This window comes from Podarcis filfolensis (genome assembly GCF_964270895.1).
Source record: "Podarcis filfolensis genome assembly, chromosome: 1".
Classification (NCBI taxonomy): domain Eukaryota; kingdom Metazoa; phylum Chordata; class Lepidosauria; order Squamata; family Lacertidae; genus Podarcis; species Podarcis filfolensis.
The window spans coordinates 123,804,969-123,826,446 of record NC_139604.1 but is presented as its reverse complement, the minus strand read 5'-3'; the positions used below and the strand labels follow the sequence as shown (position 1 = coordinate 123,826,446).

General features: G+C 46.7%; 1 protein-coding gene across 10 annotated transcripts in view; it reads right to left on the bottom strand.

Annotated features, from left to right (window-relative positions):
- The window catches only part of INF2 (inverted formin 2), a 71,011-nt gene extending 51,103 nt beyond the window's left edge, over nucleotides 1–19,908 (bottom strand). For 7 of the 10 annotated variants that reach the window (XR_014547227.1, XM_083610693.1, XM_083610695.1 and 4 more), the window contains exon 1: nucleotides 19,312–19,782. The gene's annotated coding sequence lies outside the window, so the exon portion shown is untranslated. Of the gene's footprint in view, nucleotides 1–19,311 lie in introns of all 10 variants that reach the window. The other 3 variants (XM_083610696.1, XM_083610701.1, XM_083610694.1) reach the window with 3 other exon arrangements.
- Nucleotides 19,909–21,478: the final 1,570 nt, after the last annotated feature.

Here is a 21,478-nt window from a genome sequence, read left to right as displayed (position 1 = left end):
TCCTCATAAGAGTTTGCTGCTGGGCTGCGCTCTTAGAGCAAATAATCATTCACTTCACAGGACACTGTCAATGGACAACAGCAAAGGATGCACAAGACAGAACGTCGATATTGCAGACTTCATTATAGGAAGAAACCCAGAGAGGTCACGGAAAACCTGCAAATTATCCTTTTATTGCCGGAGTGGCAGGAACATATGTAGCATATTACTTATACCAAAAGAGATTAGCCAGTCTAATCCAATGAAACTAGCCTGTCTTTTTCATTGATATTAATAATTGACAGTAATAATAATTTTTCATTGTAATTATCAAGAACATAGGAAGCTGCCTTATATTGATTTAGACCACTGGTCCATAAAGCTCAGTACTGTTTGCACTGACTGGTAGCACCTCTTTCCCAACCCTACCCAGTGGAGATGCCAGGGACTGATGTTCTATCACTAACCTGTGGACTATTCCCAAATGGGCCCATTTGGTCCTGGTTTTCTGGGACTTCCAGAGGAACGTAGGAAGCTGCCATTACTGCTTCCATATAGCTTAGTACGGTCTACACTGAGCAGCAGCAGGGTTTCAGACAGGGATCTTTCCCAATCCTACCTGCAGATGCCAGGGATTGCGCCCGGGACCTTCTGCATGCAAAGCAGATGCTCTGATGCTGAACTGCAACAGAAGCTAAAATAGCATCCAGGTGAAAGCAAGCAAGGGAGAGACCTTTTCCCTACATCAGTGGAGAGGTTGGACTGCACATCTGGGGGTGATGTCAATAGATGTTTAATAGATTATTGTATTTTAATATTCTGTTGGAAGCCGCCCAGAGTGGCTGGGGAAACCTAGCCAGATGGGTGGGGTATAAATAATAATAATAATAATAATAATAATAATAATAATAATAATAATTTCCAAAGTAACTTCCCAGGGGTGCAAAGCTTATGTGGTCCAAAGGAAAGCAGACCAATACATTTGACACCATGCGTGTCTTGGCTGCAGGAGTTGGAAGGAGGTATACAAGGGACACCATCCAGCCGTCTTAGGGATTCCACTATGGAAATGCGTAGGGCTTACTCCTTAGGCTTTTCTTCTCCTGAATATATCCTGCAAGGCAGCAGAAGTTTAGGACCAGAGTTTGCCTTCTCCTAGATAACTTCCCAGGTTGATGAGACCCATCTGCCCCTCACTTCCCTCTACAGCACATGCAGAAACCGCCTTCTTGGCTGTTGGACCCACTATTGGTCTCATCTGCCAGAGCTTGTCTTCGCATGCAGGGAAAGTCCCTAACTCACTGAGGTTTCGAGTCTGATCAGCTACTCTCACCTGGTTTAGCTGGCCAGTCGAAGCTGTTCCCGGGGTGTGGCTGCTGTCGCATGCAGACAGCTTTTAGGAGCCACAGGTGAGAGCTGAGTGCAGGGTGGGGACCAAAGATGGAGAAACTGCTCCAGAAGGAGCATGATGTGTCCCCCATCAGAGGTACTAACAACCTTTCAAACCAGTGCATAGCCTGGGAGTCATTTTGGACTCACAGCTGTCCATGGAGGCACAGGTCAATTCTGTGTCCAGGGCAGCTGTCTACCAGCTCCATCTGGTACGCAGGCTGAGACCCTACCTGCCCGCCGACTGTCTCGCCAGAGTGGTGCATGCCCAAGTTATCTTCTGCTTGGACTACTGCAATGCGCTTTACCTGGGGCTACCTTTGAAGGTGACCCGGAAACTACAACTAATCCAGAATGCGGCAGCTAAACTGGTGACTAGGAGTGGCTGGTGAGACCACATAACACCGGTCTTGAAAGACCTACATTGGCTCCCAGTACATTTCCGAGCACAATTCAAAGTGCAGGTGCTGACCTTTAAAGCCCTAAACAGCCTCAGCCCAGTATACCTGAAGGAGCGTCTCTACCTCCATTGTTAAGTCTGGACACTGAGGTCCAGCCCTGAGGGTCTTCTAGCGGTTCCCTCACTGCAAGAGGTGAGGTTACAGGGAACCAGGCAGAAGGCCTTCTCGGCAGTGGTGTCTGCCCTGTGGAACGCCCTCCCATCAGATGTCAAGGCAATAAGCAACTATCTTATTTTTAAAAGACATCTGAAGGTAGTACTCTTTAGGGAAGCTTTTAATGTTTAATGGTGTGTTGTGTTTTTAATATTTTGTTGGAAGCTACCCAGGGTGGCTGGGCGAAACCAGACAGATGGACGGGGTATAAATCAATTACTATTACTATTATTAGTAGTAGTACAAAGAAACGTGCTTAGCTTTCCTTAGAGCAGAGATGGTTCCCTATGGCAGGCAGGCCGCATGTGAGTTTATTTGTGGCACCTGAGATCAAATTTATCATCTTTAATTTTTTTACTCCTCCTGAGGTTCCTCTAATGTGATGCCATGATGCCGAAAGGTTTTTGTGACACCCCTCCCAAGACCCCCCCCCAAATGTCTTTTTCTTTGGGGGTAAAAGAAAGAGAGAAAAAATAAGAAATTGGCCAGGCCCACTTTTACACTTTGAACAGGATCATTTTACACGCAGCCCTGCAGGGATGTTCATTGGCCAGTACGGCCCTCAAGCTCAAAAAAGTTAGTCACCCATGACTTAGAAACAGCTGCATCACAGGGGAAGGATTAGAGAAGAATTGGGCATTGGGAGATGAAGCTTGGGAGTGACAATGTCAGTTCAGCCTTTATGGATGAACAGCAAGATTTTCCCCAGGGTGTCTGTACAAAGGAAGTAGCTGTGAGCCTGAGAGTGACTACCAAGGGAAGGAGGAAAAGCAGTGTCTGAGTTCAATGGGGATTTGGGTACATCGCTCTTGGGTTCAGAATCAGGAGCGCAGCTACAGCTGATATATTATTTACACAGCCTGCCTTGCAGAATGCAAACTCGCTTTTCCATCTGGATGCACCAACAGATGATGCAAATGCAACGCAAGGTTGGAGGAGGTGGGAGAACACGTCCTTTCCTGGGCTGGCAATGCATGACTTAGCAGAGGGGGAATTGGCTTCCCGGAGAGATAAGCAGCCCGCAGCCCGCAAGATGACTTCCGCCAGCACAAAGCAAAGGTCCACAGAGAAGGAAAGAGCCCCGTTTCACTTGCTAAAAATAATTCGCCGTAACTGACAGCAACCTGGTTGTTTCCCACTATCGCGGCAAACAGACACAGCTGAGTCAACTTAATATGTGTGCTGTCTCATAATGTGCCGTCTCCAGGGGTTTGCCCACACCAGAGAGGGAAGGCATGCAGATTAAAAGACAGGCAAATATAAGCACCTATGAAATGCCCATAAAAAAACAAACACAACCAAGGCCAAAGGCCAACACCATTATTTAATCGTGTTAAAGTCACTGCATGGTGAGTTTTCTCTATTGTGCTTGCATTTTCAAATTCTTGTTCAAATGGGCCACATGGAAGAAATGGATACAAGAAGAAACTCCGACGAAAGAAGAATGGCAGACGAAAATAATGGACTATGCAGAATTGGACAAAATGACAGGAAGGATTCAAAACCTGCGGGACCAGAGATTTACAGAAGATTGGAAGAAGTATATGAACTATTTGAAAAGCAATTGTAACCAACAAATTACGCTAGCAGGACTGCAAGAAGTTTTGTAAGGAGGAATATATGAAGTGCTACAAAGTAGATAAAGAATAGAGATATTGGTTATGAGTTTTAAATGTAACAGGGAAAATAAGAAATGTATACTAAGAGATTAGATTGGAAAATTTTCAGACAGGACTGACGGAAGTCAAAAAAAATTGAATAAGATGTAAAAATATGTTTAATTACTGTTGAAAATGGTATGTTAAAAAAAAACCCTAATAAAAATTTATATAAAAAACAACAACAAGTGGGCCATGTGGAAGGGAGATCTACTTATCCTTTATTTACTTCATTTGTAGCCCATGTTTTTATCCAAGGAGCTCAAGGCCATACACCTAGTTCTCCTTCACCCCATTTTATCCTGAAAAGAACCTTGGAAGTCAGGTTAGGCTGAGAGGCAGTGACTGGCCCAAAATCACCCAGTGAGTATCGTGGCTGAGTGGGGATTTGAACCCTGGTCTCCTGGGTTCTATTCTGACATTCTAATCATTACACCACACTGGCTGCTCCAATGAGCAGAAATACCAAAGCTATATCTACATGCAGGTGCATTTCCACCTCTGAAATAAAGGACTGGCATCTCAAAACAATGCCAACTTATGGGTAGCAATGCCTGGGTCAGATCTGGCACCCATCTCCGAGTCCATATTTAAGAGGAGTATGAGGGGAACTGCTATCCAGCTATAACCTTGGCATTGTAAAACAAAACTAAAAACCTGTTTGTTTGAATTGGACAAGAGTTTTGAATAACGCCACCAAGCATTGCCCACTCAAGCCACTGTCTATCTTTGCAACCACAGCAGCTATAGTAGAAACTTGTGGTTTTCTCAACGACAGGGCACCTGTGGCTTTCCAAATGCGGATGGATTTCAGCACCCACCAGCCTTAGCCAACACTGCAAATGGTCAGGGATGAAAGAAGTTGTGGTTCAACAGACACATACCTCCACATGTGGTGGGAATGTCCTAAAATCCAACTCTTCTGGACATCAATCATACAAGAAATTTGCAAAATAACTAAGCAAGTATTAGAAGTCACCCCAGAACTGGCCCTACTAAACATCTTCCAAGACAATGATGCCCACTCACAACACAAAGAGCTCATAACCCACCTACTCTCAGGAGCTAGAAACATCACAGCCAGACACTGGAGAGATCTGTCAGGAGTAAGCATGGACCAATGGTATCAAATAGTATGGGAAACAGCCTTATTAGAAAAACTAACGAACAACTGAAACTGACACAGGGACAAATAAAAGAAGATGCCTTCACCCCAGTATGGATCCCCTTTATCACATACACAGCCCAACAAGACAACAACAAGAACCCGCTAACAGCATTCGAATCAATCTGGCTAACCTGAACCAAACACACACACACACACACCACTCTCACACAAAAACAAGTTTCACTACAGCTAATTAAAGACAACCAACCACCCCCTAGGCCAACCCCAACCTCTCTCACCACCAAATAAATAAAACAAGAGAATAGTAAAGAGAACCCCCACAAGTGACGCTGGCGCAAAACCCCACACATACACTAAGTAGAAGAATAGAAGCACTGCCACCCGACCCCACCCCACTCACCATTCCCCCCTCCTTTCCCCCTTTTCTTCCTAACCTAAACACACACACACACACATTGTACTATGGAGAATTTTATTTGGATTTCATTTACTAAGGCTTCCAGTGTGTAAATCAGTTTTACTTGTGTAAATGAATAAAGTATGTCAAAGTGGAAAACAACAACAACAACAACAACAACAACAACAACAACAACAACAACAGGAAGACAGTGGGTTCCTCATCCTGCTTTAAAGCAGGGGTTGGGGAACTTTTTCAGCCTGAGGGGCACATTCCATTCCATTCTGTGCAGCCCTTTAAGTGTCATACACCAGCAATGGGCAAGGTGTGAGGCAAAAGCACTGCAGTAAGCTTTTTACCTTTCTGCAGTAAGCTAATTCAGCCCCTACCTTCCACCCAGACAAGCAAGAGGCATTCTCAGGGTTTAAGAACAGAGTAGCATGAGGTGGCATTTGCCATAGCTCTTTACGTCCCTCAATGGACCATATACCGTATTTTTCGTCCCATAGGACGCACTGGCCCATAGGACGCACCTAGTTTTTTGGGGGGGAAATAAAGGAGTCCCCCCTTTATTTCCCCCCCAAAACCAGGTTAGGGAATCCAAACCAGGTCGGGGAACAGTGGGATGGCGGCGCTGCGCCTCCCTGCTGTCCCCCAAGCTTGTGGGGCTGCCCGATCTCTGCCCGAAGTGTGGGGCACTCTGCTTCAGTGCTCCCCACGCTCCGTGTAGCAGGCTGCTATCCACAGCCTAGGGAGCCCTGCAGGAACTCCCGCGGGCTCCCGAGGCTTGCTGATAGCTTCCTGAAGCCTGGAGAGCGAGAGGGGTCGGTGCGCACCGACCCCTCTTGCTCTCCAAGCTTCAGCGAAAGCCTGCATTCGCCCCATAGGACGCACACAGATTTCCCCTTCATTTTTGGAGGGGAAAAAGTGCGTCCTATAGGGCGAAAAATACGGTAAGTGCAAAGCAATCCTGAGGGGGGAAAGTACATGAGTTGTAAAATGTATCAGCCAGTCTTCTCCAACCTAGTGCCTTCCAGCACAAGTGAGATCATTGACACAAATGGCGACAACATTCATGAAACATATCACTGCTGATCAGGTGGTCTTGAACTAGAGGAAGGGGTCAACGTGAGAGAACTCTCACACCTTTGACTACCAAGGGGTCTGGCCTGACAACATATTTGCAGAACCTTGCATGGCATCCTAAGCCCCACACAAACTTGGCAGGGTGTGTGTGTGTGTGTTTGACCCTTAATTCACAATGGACCTGAGAATGATGTGTCAGGCAAATTTGTTTTCAGAACCGCATAATTGCAAACACAGGCGACACCTCTACGCAAAATATGGATTACTTTTGGTGTAGTTTTCTTCTTTCTTCCAATATAGAGTGCATGCAACTCCAGATACTGTTTCGGAGGGCAGAGGGGTTGCATTCAGCTCTTGGAGACTTTGGCAGTCAAGAAATCTTTTCAATATGTCGCGGAAGCTGTTTGGCAAGCGTAGGCGCAGTGCTGATCTCATCTCGGAGGCAAGCCACCAACCAAGAACCTTCCCTGACTTTCATCCCCCCACCCCACCCCCAGAAGAAAAAGGACAAGGCTGCCAATTTGCAGCGCAGGCTCGTTAAACCACGTTTCCAATTACACTCCATGGCAATCGCTCTTGCGCTTGCATATGCTAGGATGACTCAACAGTGGGCGAGCAGACATATGCCCATGCGCGCTCAGAAACTCCTTTTTTTATTCCCGTTTCTATAGCCGCTTCCCATCAAATCGGCTACCCGTCTACAGACACCGGCATCTGGAAATCATTACAGAGAAAGTCTGCGACGCGCAAGTCATTTCTTTTACGGCTTCAAGCGCTTTGTCAATGGGATAAAAATTACCCAAATCCTGCTGTGCCCTCCTGGTGCAACAACAACAACAACAAAATTCCTGCAGCATCGTCACCTAAACGAGAATGGGGAAAAGGTTGCCAGACGGCCACACCCAACTCGCAGCAGCACCGCTGGGGGAAAAGCCAGCTTAATGAACTTCAAAAAGAGGGGGAAATAAGGATGCTAAACTTGGGAGAAGGCTCAACTTTGACCTAGCTTTCTTTTTCTGAGCCAATCTTCTGTATACTTTCCTGCCCCCCGGGCACTGCAATTGCGTAAGAGCCTCCAAACAATTCAGAAGATGTTTGCAATTCCACCGCTCTCTCATGCACTCTGGCAGGCAGCAAAGCCAAAAGGTTCTAAAATCCTTAAAAATAATGAAACCAGCAAATGTCTGCTGCCCCTAGAGCGCCGCATGGCTGCTGGCTGTTTCATGTCTGCGCTTAAAAATGTACTGCGTGAACTCAGTAAACATGCGATGGGCTGCAGCTCCCTGTGGAACGTACTGAGACAGGGGTAAAACCAGGTCATATGAGAAACAGATTTTTATCTGTTCCATGTATAGGGAACTCATTTGACCCAGTACGCCAGCAGAAGGCAACTTTAGGGTTGGGGACTGAATGTGGCCCTCCGTGCCTCTCCATGTGGCCCTCAGAAATCTCCCCAGACCACAACAATGTGGTCCTGCTCCACACTCAAAGTGGTTTTGCGTGGCTGCAAAGGGTCCTTGAATCTTGACGGTGCCTCTTGGCTAGAGAGGCGAGTGTTGCAACACAGGTCTCTCCCTGACCCTCAAGTCATGTCCAGCCCTTCACATTGTGTGTGCAAGGTTTCCGGGAGGAGGGACGGCAGAATCTGTCCATTTCAGCATCTCTCCATTTCCCATTTCTCCAGTCTTAAGCTCCCTTCTCCACATGTCCACTCCAGTTTGTGATTATTATTATTTACAGTGTCCTTGTGAAAATTCATCAGCACCATGGTGTGAATTTCTCCTAATGTACACATACAGTCATACCTCAGGTTACAGATGCTTCAGGTTCTGTTTTTTCGGGTTATGGACCCGCCGAAACCCGGAAGCACCGGAATGGGTTACTTCTGGGTTTGGGGGGTTGCACATGCGCGATAAATTGTGCTTTGCACATGCGCAGAAGCACTGAATCTGAACCCGCGTGTGCGCAGATGCACCGCTGCGGGTTGCGAACTCTGCAGGTTGCGAACTTGCATCCTGCACGGATCATGTTCACAACCCGAGCATCCACTGTATTTGATTGCTGGTTCCCCTGTGAGTTAAACCACTGAGCCTAGGACTTGCTGATCAGAAGGTCGGCGGTTCGAATCCCCGCGACAGGGTGAGCTCCCGTTGCTCGCTCCCTGCTCCTGCCAACCTAGTAGTTCAAAAGCACGTCAAAGTGCAAGTAGATAAATAGGTACCGCTCCAGCGGGAAGGTAAACGGCATTTCTGTGCGCTGCTCTGGTTCGCCAGAAGCGGCTTAGTCATGCTGGCCACATGACCCGGAAGCTGTACGCCGGCTCCCTCGGCCAATAAAGTGAGCTGAGCACCGCAACCCCAGAGTCGGTCATGACTGGACCTAATGGTCAGGGGTTCCTTTACCTTTACCTTTCCCCTAATATAATGAACTTTTGCATGTTTTATGCATGAATATATACAGTTATATGCACACACTTTACTCTAGTATATGCATTTTTTTTATTTTGCACACATTTCTTTATCAGAGAACTGCATTTACAGGCAACCCTACCAAATCTGCACTTTCTGAAAAAGCACATGAGCAAAGTTTGAAGGATTCTGTTTCAGCAAACAGCAGTTCCCTCTGGTTGCCACCCAGAGCTTCAGTACTGTATATTTAAAGAAATATTCCTGCAGAGCCTCACCCACCTGGAAAGCCATTGTATTTCTCAGAGGTTTCCATGCCTAAGGCACCCCTCGCAGATTTCACTGCCCTACCATTTTCGAGGCCGAGATCTGAACTGTCAAGAGTCGGCCCCTCATATCTAGACAAGTTCACCAAGCAGATGGTGCAACAATTTCATAATGCATGTTAAACTAGGATTTATGAGCCTCTGTAAGAGGGGAAGGTTGCAACCCCTCCAAGGTCAGCTTAATTGTCTTTCTGACAACCATGTTTACTTATGGTGCCCTGAGTCACTGAACTGATTCTGCAAAGCTTGCTCCCTACACAGGTTCATCTGGGAGTCAGTTCCATTGAGTTCAATAGAACTTCCAAGTTAAACACAAGCTTAGTTTTCTTTTGGGGTGGGTTAAGGGTGTTTGGAAGTGTCTGGAAGTGAGAGCTGGACAATAAAGAAGGCTGATCGCCAAAGAATTGATGCTTTTGAATTAAGGTGCTGGAGAAGACTCTTGAGAGTCCCATGAACTGCAAGAAGATCAAACCTATCCATTCTGAAGGAAGTCAGCCCTGAGTGCTCACCGGAAGGACAGATCCTGAAGCTGAGGCTCCGATACTTTGGCCACCCCATGAGAAGAGAAGACTCCCTGGAAAAGACCCTGATGTTGGGAAAGATGGAGGGCACAAGGAGAAGGGGACGACAGAGGACGAGATGGTTGGACAGTGTTCTCGAAGCTACTAACGTGAGTTTGACCAAACTGCTTTGGTCCATGGGGTCACAAAGAGTTGGACAGGAATAAACGACTAAACAACAACAAAGGGTGTTTGGATGACTCCATGGTGAAAGAACATGGAGCAAGCCCTGTTCCACACCCACAGCCTCTATGTGTTTTGGGGAAGTATACACGCTTAGAGCCCTTTCTGATGTGCTTTGAACGCAGAGATGGTGGAGGCAGGTCCACCGCGCATGTCTGCACAGCTCCACAACCTGCCTCACAAGTTCTTCCAATATTGGGAAGGGGGGAGGTTGCAGTAGAAGTTATCTGACTACCCCTGCCCCAAATGCATCAACTGAAGATAAAATATGGTTTGAGCTGCAATGCGAAGTTGCTAAGTTTTATCCTGCAAAGCTTTGGGGGGGTCTCAAAATATGACTTGATTTCCCTTGGCCTGGTCACCTTTTTGGGGGCACTCCATTACAGCTGAAAGCAAGGGTGGCACAGGAGAATGTTGTTGTTGTTTAGTCGTTTAGTCGTGTCCGACTCTTTGTGACTCCATGGACCAGAGCACGCCAGGCACTCCTGTCTTCCACTGCCTCCCACAGTTTGGTCAGACTCATGTTTGTAGCTTTGAGAACACTGTCCAACCATCTTGTCCACTGTCGTCCCCTTCTCCTTGTGCCCTCCATCTTTCCCAACATCAGGGTCTTTTCCAGGCACAGGAGAATCAGATGCTGCAAATGTCAAACCAGGTTTTTAAAAAACCATTTATTTGAGGCCGCCTTCACCCAACATTCCTTCATTGTTACAAAAGCTATTCAACTTAAAATAGCTCTTTTATGACAGCGGGAACGGTATATTGCTCTTTTATTTGATCTAATTGGCCTTTTTAGATGGCTATGTAAATGCAGCTGTCAAACTTTTTTAAAAAAAGATTCTTGCATGCACTCATTGACTGATTGCATTTATATCCACCTTTTGCTGCAATAAGCTGAAAAACATGATTCTCCCAGATCCTAGTCCAACACTCTAACCACTACACCACACTGTTTTTACAGCTCCCCATGGTCTCAGGAATGGGGAGATATTTCCATTTTTGAGCTGGAGATGCCATGGGTTGTAGTTTGGACCTTCTGTGTGCAAAGAATTTGCTCTGCCACTGTCTGGGTGACTTATAACAAAGAATCGCACAAATTGCAGAGTTGGAAGGGACCACGAGGGTCATCCAGTCCAACCCCCTGAAATGCAAGGATCTTTTGCCCCACATGGCGCTCAGACCCACAACCCTGAGATTAAGAGTCTCGTGCTCTTCCAACGACAGAGCTATCTCGGTAATGCAATTAAAGCAAATACAAAGCACACAATTATATCAAAACAGTAAGAAAACACACAGAGAAACTAAGTGCTAAAAATGGAACAACACTAAAACCATCCATAGTTGCAAGAAGAAAATTAAAACAGCTCAAATGCCTGGTAAAATAAAAACATATTAACTGTTCACCCAACGGGTAAGGAGAGAGGGAGCGAACGGTGGGGGGCTACTGGGTTGTTGTTTTTATTTTTATTATGTATTTTGTGTTTTATTTTGTATTATTGTATTTTGTATTATTTTATATTTTATTATGTATTTATTGTGGTATTTTGTGATTTTATTTTGTGAACCGCCCTGAGACCCCCGGGTACAGGGCGGTATATAAATTCAAATAATAATAATAGTAGTAGTAATAATAATAACAACTGGGCATTACGGAGAAGGACATTCCACAATTGTGGCACCCCTACTGACAAGGCCCTGCCTCGCACCCCAGCCAGCCATCCCTCTGAAGGCAAAGTGGAACGAAGGCCTCAAATAACCTTCATTAAAGTGGGAGAATGAGCTTTTCAAGCAGAGGTTGGGCGGCCATCTTGTCATGGAAGTTTTTGTCGAGAGTCCTACACTTTAGGGGGTTCGACTGGATGACCCTTGGCACCCCTTCCACCTCTACAATTCTACCATTCTATCTGAGATCCAAGAGAGAATAATCAAGTACAATGGTACCTCTGGTTGCGAACGGGATCCGATCCGGAGGCCCGTTCGCAACATGAAAAGAACGCAACCCGCAGTGGCTCGTCTGCGCACGTGCGGGTTGTGATTCGCCGCTTCTGCGCATGCGCATGACATCATTTTGCACTTCTGCGCATGCGTGAGTGGCAGAACCCAGAAGTAACCCTTTCTGGTATTTCCAGGTCACCACGGCACGTAACCTGGAAGAACGTATCATGAAGCGGACGTAACATGAGGTATGACTGTAATCTGTAATTCTCTGAATAAGAGAGAGGAATACTCTGCCCACCCCACATCAAGGGGGCGGGGGAGAACATTGGCTTTGCATTCAGAAGGTTGTGAGTTCAATTCCTAGTGTCTCCAGGTAGGGCTCAAATGCTGGAAAGCCCCTGCCGGTCAGTGCAGACCATACTGAGATAGATGAACTGCCTGATTCAATATCTTCCTCTGCTCCCATGATAGACCGCTCTATGGAGGGACTGTAGCTAAATTACAAAGTCCTGGGTGTGTGTGTGTGGAAATCCCAGTCCTCAGCATCTCCATGGATGACAAGATCAGGGGGCAGAGGATGGGGAAGACCAGGCCTTTTTCCCCCCAGCCGGAACTCACTGGAACTCACCTGTCAGGTGGGCGCCACAGACATTATAAGAAAGCAAGGGAGGCATTCATTGTGGTGAGTTCTTTTTCTAGAAAAATAGCCCTGGGGAAGACCCTCCTCTCCCTGGGACCCAGAGAGCCCACAACAGTCAAAGCAGACAATTCTGGGCTAGGTGTCTAAAGAGCCCGTCCGGATATGATGCAGCTTTCTGCGTTCCTCGTCAAGCTTGCTTTTGAGGAATAATAGCCTTTGATTGGAGACGTCTGTGTTTTCTCCTCTGTGTCACAGACGGTGCAGAACCAACAGTGCTGGCTGACTGTCCTATGTTCCTAGGACCTGTTATTAATACAGGGCCGCCACACTGCTCTGTAATTACATGATGGGGAAGGGCACAGTGGGGATCTGTCTTTGGACCCAACCAACTCCCCACACCCTGTGGCCTTCCTCTCTACCTGGGGAAGGCCCTGACGCACAGCTTTAAAGCCTGCAATTTTCTTTGGCCCACATTCCTCCCTCTGTTATTTTCCACACTGCCTGTTTTTGTGTGTGTGTGACTTGGGAGCACCTTGGGGCCAGGTACCTGTCTAGGCCAGCGGGGTGTGTGTGTAATTTCTTTCTGTTCATCAAAACGAAAACTTTGCAACGATCATCGCGTACAACTTTAGGAGGAAGATTTGACCAGTTTTTTTAACACAGTTATTATTATCATTATGGCTTTTTCCCCCCTGCCAAAACTCGCCAAAACTCAATTCTAGCACCTCTCAGGTGGGCGCCATAGTCATTCTAAGAGAACCAGGGGGTGTTTATAGAGAGTTCTGGCACCTCTTTTTCTAGAAAAATAGCACTGGTTATTATAGATCTCAGGGAAGTTAAACATGGTTTGCCCTTCAGGTACACACTGCATAAACAAACATGTCCACATCTGTGAGTCCAAATGGGGAAATCGAGATATGTAGTTCTGCAGTCCAGATATCCTGCTGTATTCTGGGCTACATTCTGTTATTCACATTTCTGTTCATATACAAAATAAAGATATACCAATCTGCAGTAAATGTCTCCATGTTTCTTTCCTTTTCATGTGCAAAGTTTGGGGTGTGCAAGTTTTTCAGTCAGAGTAACTGGGCATACTTTTGTACAATGGTACTCCATGTTTGCACCTTTAAAAAACTTTCCAGTAATTCCCCGACCTTACGCAACTCTGTACTGTGCCATGCTCTCTGATGGGATGGCACAAACAATGCCTTTACACACTGTTCATTTCACTGCTCTTACTGGTCCCTCCCAAGTCCACCAATGGGATGTTGACAAGTCATCTCTCACTTGCCAGAGGCAACAGGGTGTGTAGCTACTTATAACTTAAGCCTTAACCGCCACCACTGCAGCTGCCACGAGAGGAAATCATGGGCAACCAGCCCCATGACTTGCATTTTCCCTTTCCTATTTATTCCCTGCCTCAGATTTTCACAGAATCATAAAGTTGGAAGGGATCTCCAGGGGTCATCTAGTCCAACCCCCTGCAATGCAGGAATCTCAACCAAACCATCCATGACAGAGGACCATCCAGTTGTTGTACTTGGCATCCGTCTGTCACGAGAGACAACGGAGTGCGCCTCCAGTGGTGAAGTCAAGCCACTGCGTGAGCAGCACCGGAACGGCCTCCCTGGGGCGCAAACCTGGAGATCGAACCTGCAACCTTGGTGTTAACAGCACCAGGCAGCGGTTCTCAACCTGTGGGTCCCCAGATGTTGTTGGACTACAACTCCCATCATCGCTGACCACTGGTCATGCTGGCTAGGAATGATGGGAGTTGTAGTCCAACAACATCTGGGGACCCACAGGTTGAGAAACACTGCGTCTAACCCAATGTGGCAAGGCTACCATATTGACAAACCGTAATGTGGGTGATGGCCCCATCATATAGAGGAGCTGTTCTTGCTGGTTTTGATCTTCTATCTTACAAGCTACTTTTAGAACACAGGAAGTGCTTTTTTAAGGAAAGCAGCCCAACCCCATTTTCCATGAGAAAGTACAAATATATATTTTAGCTTCTTCGTTTCCCAGCTATATTTACAATCACCGGCCATTGAAACCCTCCAAGCAGCTGCTTCTATTCCTTCTGAATGGATGGGTGATAGAAGGGGGAGAAGCTTGTTCCTGACATCCTGTAATCTGATTGGACTATGTTGGCTTTGGAACTTGATGCGCACGGACGCTTAGTGTTCACATTTTGTGATCATGTTGGATGGGTGTATTTCTCCATTCGTCCTATTTATATCCTGCCTCTCCTCCGAGGAGATCAAGGCTGTATGCATGGTTCCCCTTCCATGACAGGTGTGTATAAAATAATGCACAATGCAGAGAAAGGCAATCAAGGGCAAACCTCATCTCCTTATACAGTACTAGAAACCGGAGCCATCCAATGAAATGGAAGCTTAGAGGATTCCTGGAATTCATAGAACGGTAGAGTTGGAAGGGTCATTGGGAATGATTGCAGGAATCTCAACAAACGACCCCACAACAAATCTGAAACCAGACCAGACCCTGCTTAGCTTAGCAAATATGCTGGCAGTTTTATTGCTGCATCACTAGGAGGATTGAGAACAGATTATCAATCCCGAAACCTTCTGCGTACAAAGGCCTTTTCAGTAGTTGCACCTGCCCTGTGGAATGCCCTCACGGCAGATGTCAGTGAGTTAAATAACGGAAAAAATATTGTAGATATTTGAAGGCAGCCCTGTTTCAGGAAGCTTTTAATGTTTGATGTTGTTGATTTTCCTATATTTTTGTTAGAAGCTACCCCGTGTGGCTGGGGCAACCCAGTCAGATGGGTGGAGTATTATTATTATTATTAATGCTCTACCACTGAGCTACAGTCCTTCCCTATGGTCTCAGGGACCCTTAGGCCACTTACATTGATAAGATTCCACTTAGGGTTGCTTCACGCCTATATGTACATCGCCTGATATTTCTTCACTTGATGACTGGCAGATAAATAGCCAAGCTGCCCCCGTTGAAACACATGGTTTATCTTATGTAACTGTGCGACATAAAGTAATGGATAGATAAAGTACAGTGAGATTAACTGGAAGTCAGTTTTAAATTTCTTCTCTGTAAGTTTTATAATTGTGTTCAGTATCAGGAGTATATATGATGATAATTATATTAATCTTCTTGTAGCTTATAGTGTGGTGGTTTGTTTGATTTTTCTGTTACTTGTTTGTTTGTATGTTTGTTTACTTGTATGTATGTCTGTTTTCTCATAAATGTATTTATTTTAAATTAATAAAGATATATTTTTAAAAAAGAAACACATGGTTTATCTGTGACAATGCAAGAGAATAGGCATGCCCTCTCTATGGGGTTAGAGCTGTGGTGATCCATTCACATGTGCACATCGCTAAGGGATGCTGCTGCCATCAAGGGTGGAATGTGCAGACAAAAGCCACCCCTCTGTCCGGCCACTGCTGCCCCCCACTTGGCCTGCAAGCAAGCGTGCGAGGCCTCAGGGAAGCAAGTCAGGGTAGTGGAGAAGCCTAGGCGTTCAACTGCACAAGGTGTGGAGCTGCCCTGGGCAAGGGCCTTGCACTAGATTCTCTCTACTTTTTGTTGCCTTGCATGGTAGATTCTGGGATCAGGCTGTGTGTTTTTAGGGGCAGCTGTGGGGAGGAGGAAGGGGAGGGAAGCAGCTATCAAACTGCAGCGTAAACAACTTTGCAAAAATAAAAGCTAATCATAAAAATCTCGGGTTTATATTTCTGGCTTAAATAAAAGCTAACGGATGTAATTTGGTACATGTTACTGAAGTACAGATCATATTCAGAGGAAAACAAACTGAAAGGGGATGCGAGCTTTTATTCAGGGACAAGTGTGCGAAGCAGAGAGGAGATAGATGCGTCAGCCGAAATTGGAAGGAGGAGATAACACTCTTCTTAGATTTCAATTGCATCGGTCAAAAACAGAGATGGTTGGGGTGAAAAAACTTGCTGAGGCAGCTCGTAATTTCAGAGAGGGTATACTATTAATTGCACCTGTGCAACTTCATACAAACGTCCTATCACCATTGCAGCCTTGCTCTGCTATGGGGCAACAAGACGGAGTAAAGGTTTAGGATCGGGGTGCCGGTCATTGCTACCAGAAGGAAGTGGTTGGAATGACCATCTAGTTCCTAACATGCAGTGACATTACAAATTATGCAAATCAAAACATAATAGTCATCATAGCACAACAGCGTTGGGTTTAGAGCAAGGGGTCCAGGTTCAAATAAAATTAGGAGATAATTTACAACTCAGTGATAGATCTTATGATCTGTTTGCACAAAGTCCTGTGTTTAATCCTAGACACCTCTCTCTCTCTCTCTGGTCAGGGATGATGGGAATTGTAGTCCAAAAACAGCTGGAGACTCAAGTTTGGAAAACTAAACTCTGGGCTAGATTGACCAATGGTCTGGCTCAATCTATGCCAGCCTCAACTCAGTTTTATTATGCAGATTCAAGGAAACTGTGAAGGATAAGCCTATCAGCTATCTTAAAAGAACCTCCATATTCAGGGGCAACATACCTCCAAATATCAGTTGCTTGGGGAGGGCTGATACCTCCATGCTCTGTGGGCTTCTCTGGTTAGCTGGAAACAGGATGCAGGTCTCGATGGACTCATCTTCTGACCCAGAAAGGTTCCTCTTATGTTCTTATCCCTACAAAGCTCACTGGATTGTGGATACTCTTAAGTCACTGTCTCTGAGGCACAAGGGAGTAACATGACTGTCACTGTCCCATGACAGCCCCACACTGAATGTTCTTCCTCTGTTTGTTCAGCTTGCAAAAATCAGTGCTTCCTCCCCTTTTAACTGATACTGTTATCCTCCACTCTACAAATATGAGGCAATACCACTGCCTATTTAACTACATCTTATGCTTGTTTCAGTTGCACTGATTTATTTTAAAAACAACTGTTAGCTGCCTTGCAAATCAGTCCCGATGAAGGGGAGAGATAGCCATGTTTTTAAAGAAATAAATAGCTCCGGGTCACAGCTGCAATTTCTGCCCATGTGATTTGGGGCAGATCACGGAATTACTTACCTGACACACTAGCAACCCATCCTTCCAACGACGCATCCTTCCAACGACCAGCCACACATTTTGCCCTGACCAGGGGGGCAGAAGTTGCAGGTGTTATTAGGAGTAGTCTGGGAGCAATGAGAGGGCAGTGAATGGTAAACCACACCTCTCCCAATAGCACAGAGCAAGGCCTCAGCCTAAGCGTTTTTCATGCAGCTGTTTCAAAGATAAAGTTATTCTGAGATATATTTGCATAACATGCCCTAAAGCGAAGGTGGGAAAGGATCTGAAGACTGTAATTCTGAGAGGGAGTAGCCACGCTGAAGTGAGTAATAGGGAAGTAATAGTGCCACTGTATTCTGCTCTGGTCAGACCTCACCTGGAGTACTGTGTCCAGTTCTGGACACCACAGTTCAAGAAGGACACTGACAAACTGGAACGTGTCCAGAGGAGGGCAACCAGAATGGTCAAAGGCCTGGAAACGATGCCTTATGAGGAACGGCTAAGGGAGCTGGGCATGTTTAGCCTGGAGAAGAGGAGGTTAAGGGGTGATATGATAGCCATGTTCAAATATATAAAAGGATGTCACATAGAGGAGGGAGAAAGGTTGTTTTCTGCTGCTCCAGAGAAGCGGACACGGAGCAATGGTTCCAAATTACAAGCAAGAAGATTCCACCTAAACATTAGGAAGAACTTCCTGACAGTAAGAGCTGTTCGACAGTGGAATTTGCTGCCAAGGAGTGTGGTGGAGTCTCCTTCTTTGGAGGTCTTTAAGCAGAGGCTTGACAACCATATGTCAGGAGTGCTCTGGTGGTGTTTCCTGCTTGGCAGGGGGTTGGACTCGATGGCCCTTGTGGTCTCTTCCAACTCTATGATTCTATGATTCTATGATTCTATGAGTGATACTTTCAAGTAAATACACATACATTAAATTTATGCATGTGGGAGAAAGTACATATTCACTGGAACCATACGCATGAGATTATATCCTTGAAGGCAAATGAATGGAAACTAACTAAGCAAATAACCTCTACAGGTTGCCTACTGATCGTCACTTAACCAACAGAACGCCCATAAATGAGAAGAAGAAAAATGTGCCACCTCTCTCTCACTCTTGGCACTTCTAGGCTGTCACAAATTTTGGGTGGGAATCAATCCCATGCCAGCAAATTCCTGTTGCACAATGAAAGCTGATTCAGAGGTCTTGCATGTCAAACCCGATTCCACAAAAAGATAAGAGTTTTGGGGCTAAGGAAAATGACAAGGAGACACGCTGCGAAGTAAGAGACAACATCTTGCTTGACACGACACCATCTAACTTCCTTGCATAGGCATCAGAATGAATGCTCAATAAACAGGACGTCTCTACACAAACACACAAGTGAATATATCAAGGGCAATTGTGCAGCCCTCAAGATGCTGTCAGAATCCAGTTCCCATCATCCCTAGTCAGCACAGCCAATGGGTCATGGATGATGGGAGTTGTAGTTCCACAGCACCCTGGAGGGCAGCCACAGATTTCCCCATGCTTGCACTAAGGCACAACTAAATCAAAGTCAAGAGAACTGCAGTTGGCAACAACCCTACAATTGCTCAAATGATGGAAGTGCTTTGGCTGACAAGAGTTGGCGGCTGGGAATACCAGCCCTTCCATGATCGCTCAGAACTAGGAGTGAGTTAAAGAAGTCGCAGCAAAGGGAAGGAGACACAGCTGGTCAAGTGAGTTCTAGTTCAGGGGAGCTTATTCCGCAAATAAATCTGTTACAAAGACTACTGAAGAGAGGAAGAACAACAACAACGAGAAGAATTAAGAAACTGTGTATTTGCTGCGAGGCAAAAAAAGGCTCCTTGGATCTATTCTCTATCATTATTTAATAATTTGCAAATTGCTATATAGTCGAGAAACAACCATCGTACGTCCAGATTTCCATTCCTCCCACCCAAAGGCACCCTTTTCAATCCCTGGGAAACCGAGAGAGATCTTACCCGGGTGGAGGCAGCACCGCTCCCCTCCTTAGTTTCTCCTTCCTCCGCTTCTTACTTCTTCAATCCAGCCGGGGATGGCAGCCACATCCTTCGCCGCCGGCTCCTCGACTCCTTCGCGGACCGAGCGCGAAAAGCACAGGGGGAAATAACAAGCCGAGGGCGGGGGGGAAAAGGGATCTAGCGGATCTCCCCGCAAACAGGCTTCCAGGATGGACGAAATCAAGACGCTGCTGCTGCCGCCGCCGCCAGCCAGCCAAGCTCCGCTGCGTCTCCACCCTGCAAGAAACTCGCTGGGAGCCGGAGAGCCCTGCCCGCGCTCCCACGTGGAAGGCGCGGGGGAAGAGGAGGGCTGGGCGCCCGGCGGCAGCGCCCGCAAGGCGGGGCCTGGAGCTGCCTGGCAGCCGGTTACGAGGCAGGCAGGCTCGGCGGCTGCACCGGAGGTGACTTGTCCTGCCGGCTACAGAGAAGGGAAAGGCGCGTTCCGGAGGCGACTCCGGAGAAGGAAGGTCTTTCCTTGACTCCTACGCAGGGAGGGAGCAGAGGGTCGCTTCACACGTGGCGGCTGACACGCGGGTTGCTCTTGAAAGGAACGCCTCCCCTCGCCTGATGGATTTATTTTTTGCCAAGCTGCCCGAATGTCACCTTTTTTCTTCCCACGCCGCACAACACGCCCCGTTCTTTTTAGTTATGGGAAAATCGCTGGCGCGGACTTGTTCCCACGGCTCGACCCGCGTTGGGATGGGTGGAGACTTTATTTGCCTGCAGCGCAAGGGTTTAGGTAGTCGGAAGTCAGTGGAGCAGCGATGAAACAGCTTGCACGTTAGCAAAACTAAGCAGGGTCCGATATGGTTTGAAATTGGTTGGGGGAGCCGCCTGTTGACATTCCTGCGTGACCGTGGATTGGACTAGATGAACCGCGGATCCCTTCCAACTCTATAATCCTATAATTCTGTGTGATTTATTCAGCCGGATTTGAAAGCAGGGCTCAGTTCTGGGATGTAGGTGTTTGTGTGCAGTATACAGGTAAAGGTAAAAGGACCCCTGACCATTAGGTCCAGTCCTGGACGACTATGGGGTTGTGGCGCTCATCTCGCTTTACTGGCCGAGGGAGCCGGCGTACAGGTCACGTGGCCAGCATGACTAAGCCGCTTCTGGCAAACCAGAGCAGCGCACGGAAATGCCGTTTACCTTCCCGCCGGAGCGGTACCTATTTATCTACTTGCACTTTGACGTGCTTTCAAACTGCTAGGTTGGCAGGAGCAGGGACCGAGCAACAGGAGCTCACCCCGTCACGGGGATTTGAGCCACAGATCTTCTGATCGGCAAGTCCTTTATTGTACCCCTGAATGAGCCCAAACGGCTCTTGACCACAGAACAATGGATTGTAGGAGAAAGTCATAGAATCATAGACTTAAAGGTGTTGACCTTTAAAGCCCTAAACTGCTCGGACACTGAGGTCCAGCGCCGAGGGCCTTCTGGCGGTTCCCTCACTGCGGGAAGCAAACTACAGGGAACCAGGCAGAGGGCCTTCTTGGTAGTGGTGCCCGTCCTGGGGAACGCCCTCCCACCAGATGTCAAAGAGATAAACAAATGTTTAGATGACATCTGAAGGCAACCCTGTCTAGGGAAGTTTTAATGTGTGACATTTTAATGTATTTTTTATCTTTGTTGGAAGCCGCCCAGAGTGGCGGGGGTACTAATCATCATCATCATCATATAATAATAATAATAATAATAAGAAGAAGAAGAAGAAGAAGAAGAAGAAGAAGTATACCCCGCCCTCCCTGGCCAGAGCCGGGCTCAGGGCGGCTAACACCAGTAAAATTACAATAAAAACATAAGGGGGGGGGGAAACCAATTTAAAATACAGGTTAAAAATACAATTTAAAATGCAGCCTCATTTTAATAATAGCCCAGAGATCAAAACCATAAGGGGAGGGAAACATAAGGGTCAGACTGAGTCCAAACCAAAGGCCAGGCGGAACAGCTCTGTCTTGCAGGCCCTGCGGAAAGATGTGAAGTCCCACAGGGCCCTAGTCTCTTGTGACAGAGCATTCCACCAAGTTGGGGCCAGTACTGAAAAGGCCCTGGCCCTAGTTGAGACCAATCTAACCACCTTGGGACCTCCAAAGTGTTGTCATTTGTGGACCAGGAGAGGCATAGCAGG